Source organism: Dryas octopetala, chromosome 5 (assembly GCF_963921425.1).
Source record: "Dryas octopetala chromosome 5, drDryOcto1.1, whole genome shotgun sequence".
Taxonomy (NCBI): Eukaryota; Viridiplantae; Streptophyta; class Magnoliopsida; order Rosales; family Rosaceae; genus Dryas; species Dryas octopetala.
In genome coordinates this window covers 4,915,444-4,934,336 of record NC_141370.1, presented here as the reverse complement: position 1 = coordinate 4,934,336, position 18,893 = coordinate 4,915,444, and positions in this window count along the sequence as shown.

The following is an 18,893-nucleotide window of genomic DNA, read 5'->3' as shown; positions in this document are numbered from 1 at the left end:
TTTTCATTTTTTTGGGATCCCGAAATTTTATCACATAACCCTTAATTTTCGGTAATTTTTCGGCGAAATTTCGGCGAAATTTCGATCCCCCTTCAAGTGCATTTCTGTGAAATTTCGTCGAAATTTCGCTGTAAATATTGAAATTTTGTTGTACGACTGTATAGCCTGTACCTCTGTCTTCTCATTTTTCACTCGGATCTCTCTCTCTTTTTCATTTCTCTCTGTCTTCTCCCCTGCCAAAGATTTCTCGCCCCTTGCCTCCTTCTCCGGCGTGACTCTCTCTCTATCTTCACTCTGTAACTTTCTTCCCCGGCGGCAAGACCCTTGCATGGTTTGTACTTTGTACTAATTCATACTTCAATTAATGATGCATTATGGGCAAGACTGCGCATACATCTATAATGGTTCTTGTATCAGTATATATATGCGTGTGTGGTCAGACACTCAGACCAAGCCAAAGCCACACAAGAGTGGATGTCGATCTACTGCAAATTTCTACTCGCATCTTCAATTTTATTATGATATTACAAATACCGTGTATATGTTTTCTTCTTGATGATAATATTGGGCTGATGAAATGCTTAATTATGTTTTTACCACCCAAAGTTTGGGGTGATTCTCACTTTACCACTCAAAACTTTATTTGTCCCACTTTACCACCCAAAGTTTACATTGATTCTCACTTTACCACCCAGAACTTTATCTGTCCTACTTTACCACCCAAAGTTTATATTGATTCCCACTTTACCACCCAAAGTTTACATTGATTCCTACTTTACCTCCTGAATCTAGAGTGACAAAATAGACGGAAAAATGTTAACTGGGACACGAAAAATAGTTTTGAGTGGTAAAGTGGAAATCAATGTAAACTTTGGGTGGTAAAGTGAGACAAATAAATTTCTGGGTGGTAAAGTGAGAATCAATGTAAATTTTGGGTGGTAAAGTGGGACAAATAAAGTTCTGGGTGGTAAAGTGGGAATCAATGTAAACTTTAGGTGGTAAAAACACAATTAAGCCTTTTTAAAATTCAATTACTTCAAGCATTAGATGAACATGGCTGGTCTAGTTTATAGATGATTTCCCTTTTATACATAATTCAGTGACCCTATTGGATAATGGAATAAAAAAAAAGTCAACCGTTATTACTTTTTCAGTATATTCGAAATTTATAAGGCATGAAATTTTTCCTGCCAGTTTTTTGTTTTTTGCTAGAAAATTTTTCTGCCAGTTTTATTATGGTAAAAGGTGCATTTAAATTTGTTGCTAAAATGCTAAGTTCCATGATGTTGGAGAAAAAAAAAAACACGGAAATTTCTATTGAGCACCTAAACTTAAGATAAATTATATAATAATCTAAAACTCTCGATCTAAATTATACTTTTGGCTATTGTAGTTGTTAGTTTAGGGTCAATTATATCCTTATATCTTTAGTTTCAATATATTTTCATTTTTCAATATAAATTTATTTAATACTTATTTAATTCATGATTTAAACCTGCTAGAAACTCTATGTGGTATTGAATACTTATTTAATTCATGATTTAAAATTGTAATATAAATAAATTTGAGGTGTTATTTATATAATTATTAATTAGTGACCCATTTTTTTAACAGTATTTACCACCAGCGCGCATTATATTCATCTTATATTACATAAAACTTACTATATAATTTGGTTTCTTCAATGTTTTTTTATCAATATAGTAAATAATATGTTAAATAAGCATATGGTCAAGTTTCATTCAAAATTTCCGTATTTTGATAGCAATTTCCGTCGTTTTTATCTAATTTTGTTAAAATCGAAATTTTAATCGAAATTTCCACAAAAATTTCCGTCGAAATTTCCATCGAAAATTTCCTCGAAACCGAAATTTTACTCCTTGGATGTATGTGCATGGTATAGCCTTTGTTGCTAAAGAATCAATCTAGTTGTGTTGATAAGATTCCTGCTGAGACTATTATTGCTTGAGTCTGTAGGTGAAAATGCTCCACTATTAGAAGTTGAAAATGTTGGAATATATCCTAATGCAAATCATTTTAATAAACGTATAGTGTATATTTCTAACATTACGGGCAAACTTGTCTTTTATGTTTCATTCTTCATATACAACTATATCCTAATATATGTGTGTATGCATAAAAGAAGTCCAAGATTTGTAGTTAAGAGAATAATGTTTGTTTGTGGATAAATCCACATGGATTCATCAACCAATTACAATCCAACACGTAGCGTATCGAGCCCAATGTTCTACTTTGACCTTTCAACGGTTGACTTGGTCGAATCGTGTCATCCATGTCATCATGCCAACTCAGCAATACGACAGTATATACCATTGGGCTCAACACCAGTGTTCGGATTACACCATCTGATTTGAATCGATATCATGATAGTTCATCAAACTCAAAAGATCATCTTTTAGATATCTTCGGCTCGGCTCAAATCTAAGTGTTATCCTAACGGCTTAACTCTCCAAGCATAGCCATTTCACACTTAGGAGTATTTACAACTTTACATGATTGGTTCGGTTCGGCTCATTCTGATCGCCCCAAAGATCCAACCACTCAAAGGCTTTATATTGACAAATGAAGGTATTAGCATGTATATTCGGCTCAGCTTCATCACTTCACTGCTATTCTAGAAGATCCAATTGAGATGAACCGCCATACTCAAGTACACTTGACATGACATCTGTCAGGTCTGACAATCCAGCTTTTATCCATAACTATTAGGGCATTCCACCATACCAAGCCATGCTTGCATTCAATGCAGCATTGAATGAAAAAGGGGCTTGGTAGTTGTGCTTGCTATTGTTCCTAACCGGTGACGTGACCTCTTATTCTCCTTTCATTTTCATTATAATATCTTTTACCTTATCTTTGTATATATAAACCAACTTATATACATGAAGAATGGGTTCACAAAAACCCTAACTATTACACACAAACACTTGAGAATAACCTAAAAGATCTTACCTTGCTCTTCCATATCCTCCCAAGTTCATTATTTGTTCTTGCTCAAACACTTTCACCTATACTTCACTAATTTTATCATCGGAGCATAGTTAGCTGGTACCACACTGGTGCTACTTTCTTTGATCTTTGTTTATGCAGGAAGACCTCATCAAAGCCAATCAGCAACTCAACAAGTTTTGTTCATTACAAGTCATCATTCTAATCATTTTTCAATAGGGCTTACTCATCAACCAGCTCATCTATTTTAAGTTGTTGCATCACAAGCTGATTTTTGCATCAACAGATTGGCATCGTCTGTGGGAAAAACATTGACAATCATCGTGTTCATTAACTTTATCGCTAAGCTTTTCCCTCTCCCAACAATCTTTACTTGTCCTTTTTCGACAACATGAGTATATTTCAATATGGCAGTTCTTTTTGATATGAGTCGGAGGATGGTCCATGGCTGTCTATCAGTCCCAACACTCCCGGCAAGGAGAAGGCCAATGCAGCTAAACAAGCCAAGATCAATGAGGATTCAACCAAGATCAAAGTTGCAAACAAACTCTTGAAAATGGAAAATCAACAACACCTAGCTGCTAAGAATGAACTCCTTAAGCGGAACAACGAACTCTTGTCCAAACAGGTAGAGCAAGCTGCTGAAATGCAGCGCATCCAAGCTAAGTAGGAAACAAGCGTTCGGATCGGCTACCATACACGGATGATCCGAGCCGTGATAGAGGTTCGCTCTTCAATAAATTCCCCTCAAATCACTCAAACTAACATCGACAATCACCTTGTTCGGCAGAATATTGATTGTGCATTTCCTGGTTTCGAGAATATACTCATGACTGAACAGCTCGAGTTCTAAATGCCACCCAGAAGCAACTGTGTTGAGCCGAGCGGAGAATATGGGACACTAATCATATCCAGACTTGGAACTTCGCTTGAGATTCCAATACTAACTGAACCTATCGAGCAGAGAGCTCCAACCGGGAGCAGACTTGGCTCGCAACCAAATATGGCGGCTGATGAAGAGCCCGAACACTCATCTTCAAGAACACAGATTGGCAGACGATCCGCAAGGAGCCGGCTGGGAGCCACTATGATCATGTCTACTTGTCAACCGGCAAGTGGCATGCTCGCTCGTCCACCTACGAGCCAACGTTTCGGTGATCGAGCTAGAGGATTGGCAAAAACCACTCCAGCCCAAACAACTCCAAATGTGGAGAACTTGGTCTGAGATTTGGTTCAGAACCAAATTCGAAGTGTCCATGGTACACTAGCAGGGAGATTACAATGATTACAATGAATAACTTCTCCTTCTATATACTAATTGGCTACTAAACGCCGAGGTCTCCAGGGACATCAAGCCTCCTATAAAGGATTAGTATAATGGTGTCAAGGATCCATACGACCACCTAGACAGTTTCAGATACGCCATGGAAGCTTGAAGAGCATTTGAAGCTACCAAGTGCAGGATCTTTTCTTCAACTCTGAAGGGATCGGCTAGGGGATGGTTCAGAACCTTGAAACCAAACTCTATTGACTCATTTGCCAACCTTAGAAAAGCCTTCCTGTCAGGATACCAAGTTGTATCCGCACGACTATATAACCTTAACAATCTATCTTTGATCAAACAACAGGAAAGTAAGAGTCTGAAGACTTATCTCATTCGCTTCAATGTTGAGTACACGAAGTGCGATGAGTACGACGATAAAGCCATCCAGAACGCCCTGATGCAAGGGCTGCTAGGTGGTGATCTTAGGTCACATTTGATGAAGAACCTTTTTTCTACTTACGACGAACTTTCTACTGAGGCCACAAAGTGGGCCTGAGCTGAAGAGTGGAACGTTCAGGTGGAATCACTAAAAGACTAACCAAGCGACTTGTAAGAAAAAGGAGGGAAAGACCTCAAGTCCTAAGCCCCAATCTTAGGGAAGAAGACAAAGGCGAAAAAGCCACACTAACTCTTGGGTCAAAAAACCAGATATGTTCAGTACACGGAGTATTCTCCACTGATCGCCAGCCTGGACACGGTCATCTCCAAGATCAAGGACCAATTCCCGGTTGCCAGGAAAATCCGAGGTCCCCTTCCAAATCAGATTAAGGAGGATATCTAATGTAAGTATCATTCTAACCATTGTCATGTCACGAACAACTGCTACTCTCTTCGTGACGTACTGGAAACTCTTGCTCGAGTGGTAAAATCAACAAATTCCTGACTGAGGCCCCAAATATACCTAGGGCTGAGCCAAAAAGGTTCACCAACATTGTTGATACTCGAGATGCTAACGTTGGTTCAATTGGTGGAGGACCAAGCTTTGTTGGGAGTTCTAATCGAGCTCAAAAGGGATATGTTAGATAGGCCGCCCACACCCATGAATCTCACTCAATTCAAGTGGGTAAGCCGAGCATATCCAAAAGGCAACAGAAGGACTAAGCTTCGATTGTCTTTGAGGCTAACAAATACAGCTAGGTCATCTTCCCACACTATGATCCAGTAGTCATAGTCTCTGAAGTAGCAGGGACCACCATCACTCATACCTTTGTTAATGGAGGAAGCTCAGTCAATGTCCTTTACTATTCTACATTTAAGCATATGGGAATTGGCGAGGATAAGATGTTGACTGACACCCCAACTCTGATCGAATTTGGAGGAGAGGTAGTCAGACCTTTGGGGAACATATACCTGTCCCTCTCACTTGGATGAGAACCGATAAAGCTGACTTGCATGACGTACTTCATAGTTTTCAAGAGATCGTCATCTTACAACATCATCATGGGAAAACCAGCCTTGTTTGATATGGATTTTATCATCTATTATGTCAACTTTCTCATCAAATGCCTCATCGACGATGAGTGTGTGGTCATTCAAAAAGTTCATTTGGGGCACATATACCTCTCCCTCTCACTTGGATGAGAACCGATAAAGCTGACTTGCATGACGTACTTCATAGTTTTCAAGAGATCGTCATCTTACAACATCATCATGGGAAAACCAGCCCTGTTTGATATGGATTTTATCATCTATTATGTCAACTTTCTCATCAAATGCCCCATCGACGATCGGTGTGTGGTCATTCAAAGAGTTTAATGCTCGACTCGGTCATGCTATGCTGCTTCTATCAGATAGAAGGGTCAGCTACCAGATTCCCAAAAGCTTGATCCTATAGCAGATGCTAGTAGGTGGCCAAGGGCTGAAACCATTAACTTTGCCCTGATCTGAACTCATCTGCCCGATCTCTTCCTGTCGAAGCTAGATTGGGAAGAAGTCTTAATCTCAGAGGATAGACCAGATCGGCTCATCCGTGGGGACTCGGCTCACCCCTGCTCATCGATTAGCCATACCCGTTTTCCTCCGTGCAAATACTGAGGTGTTTGCCTAGTGTTTTGATGACATTCCAGGCATTGCGTCTGACGTGATCACCCACATGCTTAAGATAGATCCTGACTGCTAACTCGTTTGCCAGAAGAGGAGATCCTGCGATCCCGTGTGAAAAGGATCGAGGCTAAACCTGAGAAGATTAAAGCCTTGATTTATATGAAATCCCCGCGAACAAGCAAGTAGATCCAAAGCCTAACTGGAAGAGTTGCAGCTCTGAACCGGGTATATACTTTAGGGTAGAGATAAATGGTAGAGGATAACACAACATTCTTGATTGTGGACTAGGGTAGAGATGCAGTAGCATCACTAAGGGAAGAACTGTAGACGCGAGAATTAGGATTAAGTTTTTTTTTTTTTTTTTTTTTTTCTACTAGACAAATGATTAGTTTTTTTTCCTGCTCTGATACCAAGTTAGAATCAGGCAGAATCTCTTTCTCCTTTCATTGAATTTATAAACATATTACAATATTCATAATAAAGAAAGTATGAAAGTCAACTGTACTAATAGCTAATATATTACAGCTATCATACAACTAATAGCCAAATTACAGCAGCTAATATACAGCTAATTAACTAATTAGTCTATTCTAGTCTTCACATGCTAACACTATAACTCTAAATTAATTATACAACTCAGATCCCTTTTCACAAGGTTCATATACAGGGTTGTCAAACAATTAGAAGGGGAAAGGTTGAAATTGCTCCGAACTGTCACGACCTGGCAACATAGTTCTTTCTTCAAAATCAACCAAGTTGAATTAATTAAAAAAAAGAAGACATAATATGATGAGCTATATTTGACATACCTTTCAAATCCTGAAGCTTATTAAACAATTTGTGATTTTCTAATTCTAGGCCTTTAACTTTCAGGGCTATCCGAGGTAAAAAAAACATAGATTAGATACCCAACTCAAGAAAAAAGTAAACGTCAAAATCTATTAAGTATCAGTCTTACCTAGACGCTTAACTTCTTGTTTAAGTATTGAAACTTCCTGCAAGCAACAAATAATTGTTCTTAAACAATGAATTGAATTAGGGTAAATTACAATTTAATACCTCAACTTTACCTCGGATTTCAAGTTAGTACCTCAAGTTTAAAAAGTTGCATTTCAGTACCTCAACTTTCATTTTGTTGCAATTACATACCTCCGTTAGCTTTTCCGTCTATCAGACCGTTAAGCGCTTACGTGGCACGGTGACGTGGCTTTAAAAAATGCCACATAGACAAAAAAATAATAAAAAAATAATAAACTTTTTAAAAATAAAATAAATAATTATAAAAAACCCTAATAATTAAATTATAAAAAACCAAAAAAAATTTATTTTATTTATTTCATTTCTCTCCTCTCTCAGCCGCCCCCCCCGACGATTCTGTCACTCAGCCGCCCCCCCTCCCGTTTCTGTCACTCTTTCTCCGGCGCCCATCTCCGGCGAGACCACCCCCCATCTTCTTCCTCTCTCTTTCTCCTGTGACTGGTGGGTCTCGGGTTCCCCCCCTCCGCGATTGTCTCTTCTCTCTCTTCCCGATCTCTTTCTCCGGCGCCTATCTCCAGTGAGACCACCCTCATCTTCTTCCTCTCTCTTTCTCCGGTGACTGGTGGGTCTCGGTTGCTCGGGTTTTGGGGTTTCGGGTGGTGGGTTGATTTGTGTGGCTGGGAGGGAGGGTTGCTTGGGTGGTGGTTCGGCGGCAGGGTGTGTGGCGGGGAAGGAGGAGGGTTGCTCGAGTGGGTCTCAGGTGGTGCCGTTGATTTATGTGGCTGGGAGGGAGGGTTGCTTGGGTGGTGGTTCGGCGGCAGGGTGTGTGGCTGGGAGGGAGGAGGATTGTTCGAGTGGGTCTCGGGTGGTGCGTTGTGGGTCTCTGGTTTTGAGTTGCAGAAGCACAATGGAGGGAGGAGGGTTGATTTATGTGGGTCTCAGGTGGTGGGTTTGGGTTGTGGTTTGGCGGCGGGGTGTGTGGCTGGGAGGGAGGAGGGTTGCTCGGGTTTTGGGGAGTGGATGTTGGTTGGGGCAGGAGAAGGGGTTGCTGGGTGGGGAAGAAGGAGGGGTTGTGGGTTTGGGTGTACTGGAAATGGATTTTGGGTTGATTTGTGTTGATTTATTTTGATGATTTTTGTTGATTTTTTTTATGGTTTTGGGTTGATTTGTTGGGAAAGAAGAAGATTGGGGGGGGAAGGGCGGCGGCGGCTGAGAGACGAGAGAAATGAAATAAATAAAATAAATGTTTTTTGGTTTTTTATAATTTAATTATTAGGGTTTTATAATTATTTATTTTATTTTTAAAAAGTTTTTTATTTTTTTATTTTTTTATTTTTGTCTATGTGGCATTTTTTAAAGCCACGTCACCATGCCACGTAAGCGCTTAACGGTCTGACAGACACAAAACCTAACAGAGGTATGTAATTGCAACAAAATGAAAGTTGAGGTACTGAAATGCAACTTTTTAAACTTGAGGTACTAACTTGAAATCCAAGGTAAAGTTGAGGTATTAAATTGTAATTTACCCATTGAATTATAACTATGCATGGATTCGTGAATGCTTTAACTGTATGACACCACCCATTTATCCTTGTCAACAAACTACCTCTCTTGATTGGATAGGCTCTAGTATGTTATATTCAGGAGGATCTTTCTGAGTGACCTTCGATGCCCTTGAGGAAGAGCTAGGATCACGTCTTTGCTTACTTGGAGTAGCAACCTTCATATGTTTTTTTTTCTTCTAAAATGTCTTCTCAAGCTACTGAATTCTAGGGAGTTGGATTTGAAGTTAAAACTCACTTTGAAATGTTTCTTACAAGCATTGCACTCCCAATTTTTACCATATTTGTCTGGAGACTCAAGCTCCATAAATTCCTTGTAGATATAAGAATCATTCACTAATAGAATTTGTTACATGAAAATGTGATGAACGGACTGAAATGCCTCTGAAAATGTGGTTACTTGCTGTGCATATGACCAGTTTCCATTAAATTTTTCAATAGAAGTTAATGTTTGTACTGTTTTGATACAACTTAAAAAGTTCGTGGACCAAATTGATACTTTTTATAATTAGTGGACCAAATTGAAGTTCACTATAAAGTTTATAAACCATTTATGTATTTAAGCCTATTTTAAAATGTCATCTCTATTGTCATTCCTTAAATAAATAATAGATGAAGTTATAACTGGAAAATTGACACTTTTCATTTCCAATTTCTGCACAACCCAAACATGAGAATGAAAATAAAAAACTAATTTCTGATTTACTTTTTTATGATTACCAAACACAGGAAAAGAAATTTCACATTATTCCCATCTCTCCGGAAAATGCAAAGGAATTAATTTCCTAGGAAATCAATTCCTGTGAACCAAACGGTAATTTATCTTTCTCCCAGAAAATGCAAAGGAATGAACCAAACGGACCTTTAGTGAATATACATTAAGAATGAAGCATATGAAATTTATTAGATGTGAAAAAGGTACATTAATTGAGCAAAATAACATATATTTCATTTATTTTGATTATCCAGCTTTTTAATCCCGAAAAGCACCAAACGTGAGATATTATTTAGTCGACTTATTCAGGCCAGCACAATCTAACATATTACTTAGTAATAGTGCAATCTAACATAATCCAACGTAACAAACCGAGCTCAGAGGTTTATTATTCCCCAAAATTACCTAAACTTGGGGGGAAAGTAAATTAAAGCCATTGATTCACCTATTTGTCAATTAGAGAGAATAGAGAAGGGGGAAACCTTCGAAACCAGGACACCTGGACTCACACACTTGGAACAAAGATCCAGCTCACAAACAAATTCCACCTACAACTCTCTTCCCTCTATTTCTTAAACCCACGACTGTTCTGTTCCTCTAAGCCAAGGCTTGAACTCCAAAGTCCTTACTCTTCCAGACCGGTGCCTTTCTTGAGTTTCTTGAATGTAAGGGGGAGAGAACACCATTGAGAGGTGGTGTGTAGAATAATCACCACTGCTCTACTGCCCTCTTAGAGTACCTACGCTATAAGAGAAAAACTCAATTACTTTGTCCTGTTGATCAACGAATTTAAAAAATAATAATAATAATTTAAAAGTAGAGCAAATTATAATTTACACCTTTGAAGTTTAGGGTGTGTTTGTGAATAAACCCACACCAATCCAACAACCAATCATAGCTCGACACGTGGCTGATCCGATCCATCTTTAGATTTGACTTTTCAAACGGTCAAAACTCGGGTCTCCACGTCACCACATCATCACACAGCTCGGCACCTTCTTTGCCAGCTCGGATTGGCTCGTCATGACGAATCCCTCGCACCTGGTCCGACCCGATTTGAGGATCTTCCAAATGATTGAGTGTTCATCTTTCCTCGGTTATCAGTTCGGTTCGGCTCGGACTTGGGCGAGCATCCTTTCAAACTCTAGTCATAGCCAACTACGACTTGAAAGGATCACTACCTACCGGATCGGCTCGGTTTGGTTGTCCATGTCCAATCCGATCACGCATGGGATTCATGTCTATACATGAAGACATATGTTCGGATCGGCTCGACCTCCCACCGTCATTCTGAGAAGATCACGTTGGGACGAACCGTCATACTCAAGTGTACCTGACATGATCATCTGACAGATGGGATATTCCAGCCCACAGCCATGATTATTGGGGCATTTCACCTGATCTTCCATCCTTGCATTCAATGCAGCATTAAATGCAAAGGAGGTGGGTAGCTGTGCATGCCACTGCTCATGACCGAACGTGTGGATTTTTCTCAACCACTCATCCACATGCAGGTAACTTACTCCCCACAACTTTCTTTATCTATATAAACCAACTTATATGCACAAAATCAGGATCTATCTATCACCAAGCAAACACATACACCAATTTTCATTCACAAAAGGCTTACCAAATACATACTCAACTTGCTGAGAATAAACCCAGAACATTTTACCTTGTTCTTCTCTATTCTCCCAAGTTCATCATCTGTTCTTCATCACTTTCATTCAAACACCTCCAGACATACATCACTGATTTCATCATCGGAGCGTGTTTGGCTGGTACCACACCGGTCCATCTCCTTTGATCTTGTATTTCATACAGGAAGAACTTAAGTCGACATCCACGTCATCATCCAACAAGGCTTCTGATCAGCCAGATCATTATCTCTAAGTTGTTGCATCTATCTTAAGGAAATTTGCATCAACAGATTGGCGTCGTCTGTGGGAAGATCGTCTTCAGCCGTTGTGTTCATCACTACAAATGCTAAGCTCTTCCTTCAAACAAGTCACCATGACTACTATCTTTCATGACAGCAGCTCTTCCTCAGAAGGATCCCAGAATAATGAACAACATGGGCCTGAGACACTTGAGAAGACGAGAAGAGCGCAACCTCCCAAAGCAGCAAAATCCGAAAGTTCCTTGAAGATCTAGGCTCACAAACTCCTCAGGGAGAACCAACGCCACTTAGCCGTTGAGAATGCACTTCTCAAGCAAAACAATGAGCTGCTCGCCAAACAAGCCTAACTGGCTGAGGAGCTCGCGCGTCATCGCGCTCAACTAGAAGTCAGCGGAAGATCGGGATTCCGATCACGTCAGACTCGAACCGAACAAGAGGTTCTTTCACCATCCCCTTCTCGGCAAAATACTCCGGCCGATTTGGACGACCAACCCGCTCGGCAGGACCTGGATTGCACCTTCCCAGGCTTCGAGGACATGCCCCCGGCTGAACAGGCTGAGTTCCTGAACGCCCACCGTCTCCTTCAGCAAAAGCAGGCGGCCTTCAGAAAACATTCTCCCAAAAGCTTGGGGGGAAATCAATCCGAACCCATTGCGGATCGGCGATCTTCAGTACGATCCAGATTGGGGACTGTCAACCCAACTGGCTCAACCGAACCCAGGGTCCCAGCCAGAAGCAGGCTCGGCCCTATCACCGGCCGCAATGCCGGGACCACCTCAAACCTCTCCACGTCGGGAACACATTTGGGGAGACGATCCGTGGGGGACCGACTAGGACCTACCATGGTCATGTCTGACCCGCGTCCGGTATGCGAGAGGATCACTTGTCAACCGATGAACGAGAGACTCGGTGACTGAACCGAGTGCTCAGCAGAGACTGCACCCGAGCCGACCACACCCGACTTGGAAAATCTTGTCCGAACTTTGGTCCAAAACCAAATTTGGAGTGTCCATGATTAGCTCGGCCAGGTCGAAGTCTCCAGAGGATACCTCGGCAGAACTGATCACAGGGAAGAACTCCCCCTCCCATATACCAGCAGGATCATGAATACTGAAGTCTCTCGGGACACCAAACCCCCGAAGATGGATCAGTACGATGGGACTAAGGATCTATATGACCACCTTGACAGCTTCAGAAATGCCATGGAAGCCCGCCAGGCATCTGAAGCAACAAAATGCAGAATTTTCCCTTCGACCTTGAAGGGATCGGCACGGGGTTGGTTCCGCACCCTTCAGCCGAACTCCATCGACTCCTTCTCTGACCTCCGGAGGGCTTTCCTGACGAGATATCGGGTTGTATCTGAACGACTCTACAACTTGAACGATATGTCGCTGATCAAACAACAGGAAGGAGAAAGTCTCAAAACCTATCTGATCCGCTTCAACATTGAATATACGAAGTGCGATGATTGCGACGACCGATCAGCCAAAAATGCTCTCATGCAAGGTCTGCTCGCCGGGGGACTTCGCTTCCATCTGATAAGGAACCCTACTTCCACTTACGACGAGCTCTCCGCCGAAGCCACCAAGTGGGCACGGGCTGAAGATTGGGATGCTCAGGTGGAAGCCTTAAATTCCAAGCCGACCTCGGCCAAGAGGAAGGAGGGAGAGGTTGCAAGCCCCAAGCCTAAGGTCCAAACCTAAAAGACTAGAACTAAGAAACCACGCCAACTTCTGAGCAAGGGGCCTAAATTTGTCCAATACACGGAGTACACCTCTCTTAACGCCAGTCTGGAGACAATCTTCTCCAATGTCAAGGATCAACTCCCAGCTGCTAGGGAGATCAAGGGGCCGCCTCCAGATCAGATCAATGAGGGCATCTTCTGTAAGTACCATTCCAATCATGGCCATGTCACGTGCGATTGCTACGCCCTCCGCGACAGAATTGAAACTCTTGCCCGGGAGGGTAAGATCAATCAATTCCTGACCGGCGGGCCGAGAATACCTAAGGCCGCGCTGAAGAAACCCACCAACACTATTGACGTCCGGGACGCCGCCATCGGATCGATCCCTAAATATTAAAAATTAGGGATTTAAAAATTTTCGTTAATAATATTTTTTTATTTTAGGGCGTAGGGTATCCATTTTATTTAACTTAACTAACACTAACAATGGTGTTTTTCGTAGTTTATTAATGTATGCTCTCCTAAAACTAAAATTGGCATATTCTTCGTATAATTATCTAAAAATGTAAAGGAGGCTTTTATTAATTTAATTGTGTTAAGAGTTAGGAGTTTATATAGTGATAATAATAAAGTTATAAAACACATTTTAAACTTAATCAATTAGTTTAGTTTAAACAACCTCTTCTTTTTTTTCTTTTTATATTTATTAATATAATAAATAATATAATATATAATAATATATTATATTATTTAATAATATTTATAATTTTGTAATATTTATAATTTTGATAACTTATAAATATAATAAAAAAAATTAGACTACTTTTCAAATTAGTCAAATTAGACCCATTCAGATTATTTATTCTATTGTTTGATTATAATTATTTATTTGTCACTATTTGTCACACAAAAAAAAATTTTTGAACTCCCGGTAGAAAGAGATTTCGCTAACGAAAAAGCTTTCAACGCTGCCCAATATCCCTTCCTTTTCCAAATATTTTTACGAATCCGTTTTTTTGAAATAGAGGTGCGTTTTTTTGGAACTGCCATTAAAAAATTATAATAGGTTCTTTAGTTGGATGTGAAAGACATCTATTGTTCAAAATTAATTGTTCTTTACTATCTATTTATTCTCTAAATTATACTCCCTTCATAAAAAAAGGGGGGGTATGAAAAAATCGCATAAAATATTACTAAGAACAATAAGATTTACTATGCAAAATAGAATAGATTGAAATTGATATTGAAATTGATAAAATAAAAAAAAATACAAACAAAAAAGATTGTGCGTTTTCTTTTTATTTTCGTCGTGTTATAGTTATACATGTAATAAAATACATCAAAAATTTAATAACCCAACCAACTACTTTCCCGCTTAATAAAAAAAAACTTCATTTTTTTTTTTACGTAAAATGAAGTCTTGGATATCATAACATTTCCTAAAAATAACCTTTATTGTAATTGTAATGGAAGACAATCAATTAGTTCAAAAATTAATTGGTTAATGATTCTGAATAACCGAACTACAATAAATAGTTTTTATGGGTCAAGTTATGGGCTTTATGATTCATATCAAATATTCTTTTTTGGGGTGTAATTATTTATCCTTGCTCTATAGATTTATAGATATAAATAAATTATTGTAATACTTAATAATTATAATGAAAATTAAATTTTTCATTTTTTATATCTTCATAAAATTTTACTGAAAAATTTAATTTAATATTAACAATTCAATATTCAATAAAAAAATTACGTATTTATTTTTCGCTAGTAACTTGTTCATACCATTTGACCAATTCTAACCTCGTGATTTGAAATATTTAAAGTAGTTTGGAAAAATTCAGAATAATTAAGGCTAGAAATTTATATTTAAGTTTTGTTTATATATCTTAATTTTTTTTTATTAACCGACCCCTTTCAAAAGAAATAAGAACGAGTGAATCAGAAAAAATTAATTAATATAATTTTTTTTTTTTATGGAATATACATATCAATATTCATGGATCATACCTTTCATTCCACTTCCAGTTCCAATGTTAATAGGAGCAGGACTTCTACTTTTTCCAACGTCAACAAAAAATCTTCGCCGTATGTGGGCTTTTCCTAGTGTTTTATTGTTAAGTATAGTTATGATTTTTTCAACCCATTTTTTTACTCAGCAAATAAATAACAATTCTGTCTATCAATATGTATGGTCTTGGACCATCAATAATGATTTTTCTTTAGAATTTGGCTGCTTGGTTGATCCACTTACTTCTATTATGTCAATCTTAATTACTACTGTTGGAATTATGGTTCTTATTTATAGTGACAATTATATGTCTCATGATCAGGGATATTTGAGATTTTTTGCTTATATGAGTTTTTCTAATACTTCGATATTGGGATTAGTTACTAGTTCTAATTTGATACAAATTTATATTTTTTGGGAATTGGTTGGAATGTGTTCTTATCTATTAATAGGTTTTTGGTTCACACGGCCCAGTGCGGCGAATGCTTGTCAAAAAGCGTTTGTAACTAATCGTGTCGGGGATTTTGGTTTATTATTAGGAATTTTAGGTTTTTATTGGATAACGGGTAGTTTAGAATTTAGGGATTTATTTGAAATATTCAATAACTTGGTTTATAATAATCAGGTTAATTTTTTATTTGTTACTTTATGCGCCTTCCTATTATTTGCCGGCGCAGTTGCTAAATCCGCCCAATTTCCCCTTCATGTATGGTTACCTGATGCCATGGAAGGGCCTACTCCTATTTCGGCTCTTATACATGCTGCTACTATGGTAGCAGTGGGAATTTTTCTTGTAGCTCGGCTTCTTCTTCTTTTCATAGTTATACCTTACATAATAAATCTAATAGCTTTGATAGGTATAATAACATTATTTTTAGGAGCCACTTTAGCTCTTGCTCAAAAAGATATTAAGAGAAGCTTGGCTTATTCTACAATATTTAGGGATTTAAAAATCCCTGTCGGATCGATCGCCCATCGGATCGATCGGCGGAGGCCCAACCTTCGTGGGGAGTTCGAACTGATCGCAGAAGGAGTACGTCAGACAGGCGGCGGCCCATGCCCACGAATCCCTGTCGATCCAAGCGGGTCAACCCAGCACTTGCAAAAGACAACGGAAAGACTGGGCACCGGTCACTTTCGAGCCGAACGAATCAAATGAGATCATCTTCCCATACTATGATCCGGTGGTCGGGTTCAGGGGTGAAGTGGTCCAACCCCTCGGACATATCTACATTTCCCTTTCCGATGAAATATGTCATGCAAGTCTTTTTGATCGGCCCTTTCCGGAGCGAAAGGGAAAGGGCCGATCAAAAAGACTTGCATGACATATTTCATCGTCATCAAGCGACCGTCAGCTTACAACATCATCCTGGGCAGACCAGCTCTGGTCGACCTCGACTGCATCGTCCACTACGCCAACCTCCTCATCAAGTGTCCGGTGGGCGATGATTGCATTGTTATCCAAGGAGACCAGTGCCAAACTCCCAGGAACTGGACTCCATTGCTGATTCGGGCAGATGGCCGAAGGCGGAGACGTTCGACTTCACCGCCGAGTTGAACTCAGACTCCTGGCCTCTCCCGGCCGAGGCTTGGGAAGAGGTGCCGATCTCAGAGGACAGCCCGGTTCGGCTCGTCCGAGTGGGGACTCAGCTCACCCCAGCTCAGCGGTCGGCCATACTCGACTTCCTCCGTGCAAATGCGGAAGTGTTCGCCTGGTCTTATGATGACATGCCAGACATATCGTCTGACGTGATCACCCACAGGCTGAACATTGATCCGGGATGCAAACCGGTCCGTCAAAAGAGGAGGTCGTACGATCCGGTTCGGTACACATCCATGGCCGAAGAGGTGACCAAACTACAAAAGAACGGGTTCATCCGGGAAGTCAACTATCCCAACTGGCTCGCCAACGTAGTCATGGTAAAGAAGAACAATGGCAAGTGGATGATGTGTGTGGATTTCACCGATCTGAATAGGGCATGTCCCAAGGACAGTTTCCTACTACCTAGGATAGATCAACTTGTCGATGCGACGGCAAGACACAAGTTCCTTAGCTTCATGGACGCCTATTCTAGGTACAATCAGATCCTCATGCACAAATTTGACCAGGAGAACACATCTTTCATAACCGATCGCGGCATGTACTGCTAAAAAGTTATGCCCTTCGGTCTCAAAAATGCTGGAGCCACCTACCCAAGGTTGGTCAATCACATGTTCAGATTTTCCATAGGCAAATTAGTGGAAGTCTATGTGGATGATATGCTAGTCATGAGCATTAAGGCGGATGAGCACGTCAAAGACCTCTCGGACATGTTCGGAGTCCTAAAGGAATATCAGATGCGGCTAAACCCAGCCAAATGTGTCTTTCAGGTTCGCTCAGTCAAATTTCTTGGCTACCTGGTCAGCCAGAGGGGAATCGAGGCCAATCCGGAGAAGATCCAGGCCCTAATCAACATGAAGTCCCCAAGGACACGTAAGGAAATCCAGAGCTTGACTGGAAGAGTTGCCGCCCTGAACCGGTTCATATCAACATCAACTGACCGGTGCCTCCTTTTTTTCAAAGCTCTGAAGGGAGCAGGGAAGAGCATAGAATGGACCCCCTAATGCGAGCAGGCCTTTCAAGATCTGAAGAGGCACATGGGGGAACCTCTCATCTTATCTAAACTAGAAGAAGGTGAAGAACTTTTTCTTTTATACGAGCCGAGCTCTCGTCGACGCTGAGACCTGATATCCCAAGCTCGAAAAGACGACCCTCGCCTTGGTCAGCTCGGCTCGAAAACTAAGGCCATACTTTCAGGCCCATTCGATCATCGTCTTGACCGACTAGCCACTCAGGCAAATTTTGGCCAAACCCGAGACTTTGAGTCGGCTCATCAAGTGGTCAATCGAACTCGGCGAGTTCGACATTACCTATCGTCCCAGCGGCCGTCAAGGGCCAGGCCATGTCATACTTTATTTATGAGTCCACCATAACAGCGGAAGATCTACTCGGCACCAACGTTACATCAACCACGTCCGATCCGAATGCAAATGGTGCTCGTACCCAAGCTGATCTCTTCACTTGGACCCTGTCTGTAGATGGATCTTCCAACGCGATGGAAAGCGGAGCCGGACTTGTTTTGATCTCCCCAGAACAAATCGTGATGGAGTATGCTCTTCGCTTCAGATTTCAAGCTTCCAATAATGAAGCAGAGTATAAAGCACTTATCGCCGGCCTCAGACTGGCAAAGGAGCTCGGAGCAACCAAGCTAAACATCTTCAGCGACTCTCAACTCATCGTCAATCAGACATTGGGAGAATATGAGACTCGAGAGCCAAGCATGACAGCCTACCTTAAGAAAACCCGCTTACTGCTCGGGAGTTTCCAAGAGTACAAGCTGTCCCAAATCCCGAGGGCAGAAAACTGCAGAGCTGATGCTTTGGCGCGCTTGGCCTCGGCCACAGATACAGAATCTGCTAGGCATGTCCCAATTGAAATCTTGGACAGGCCTAGCACCGCCGATAAAGAGGCTGCCATCATGCAGACCGATGCCGAATCGAACTGGATGACGCCGATCACCAACTACTTGGCCTCCGGGATTCTCCCCCCGGAAAGGGACAAGGCACGTCTCATCAAAACCAGATCGGCTCGGTTTAGCATCATTGACGGTTAGCTCTATAAGAGAAGTTTTTCCTTACCTTACTTACGGTGTATCACACCTCA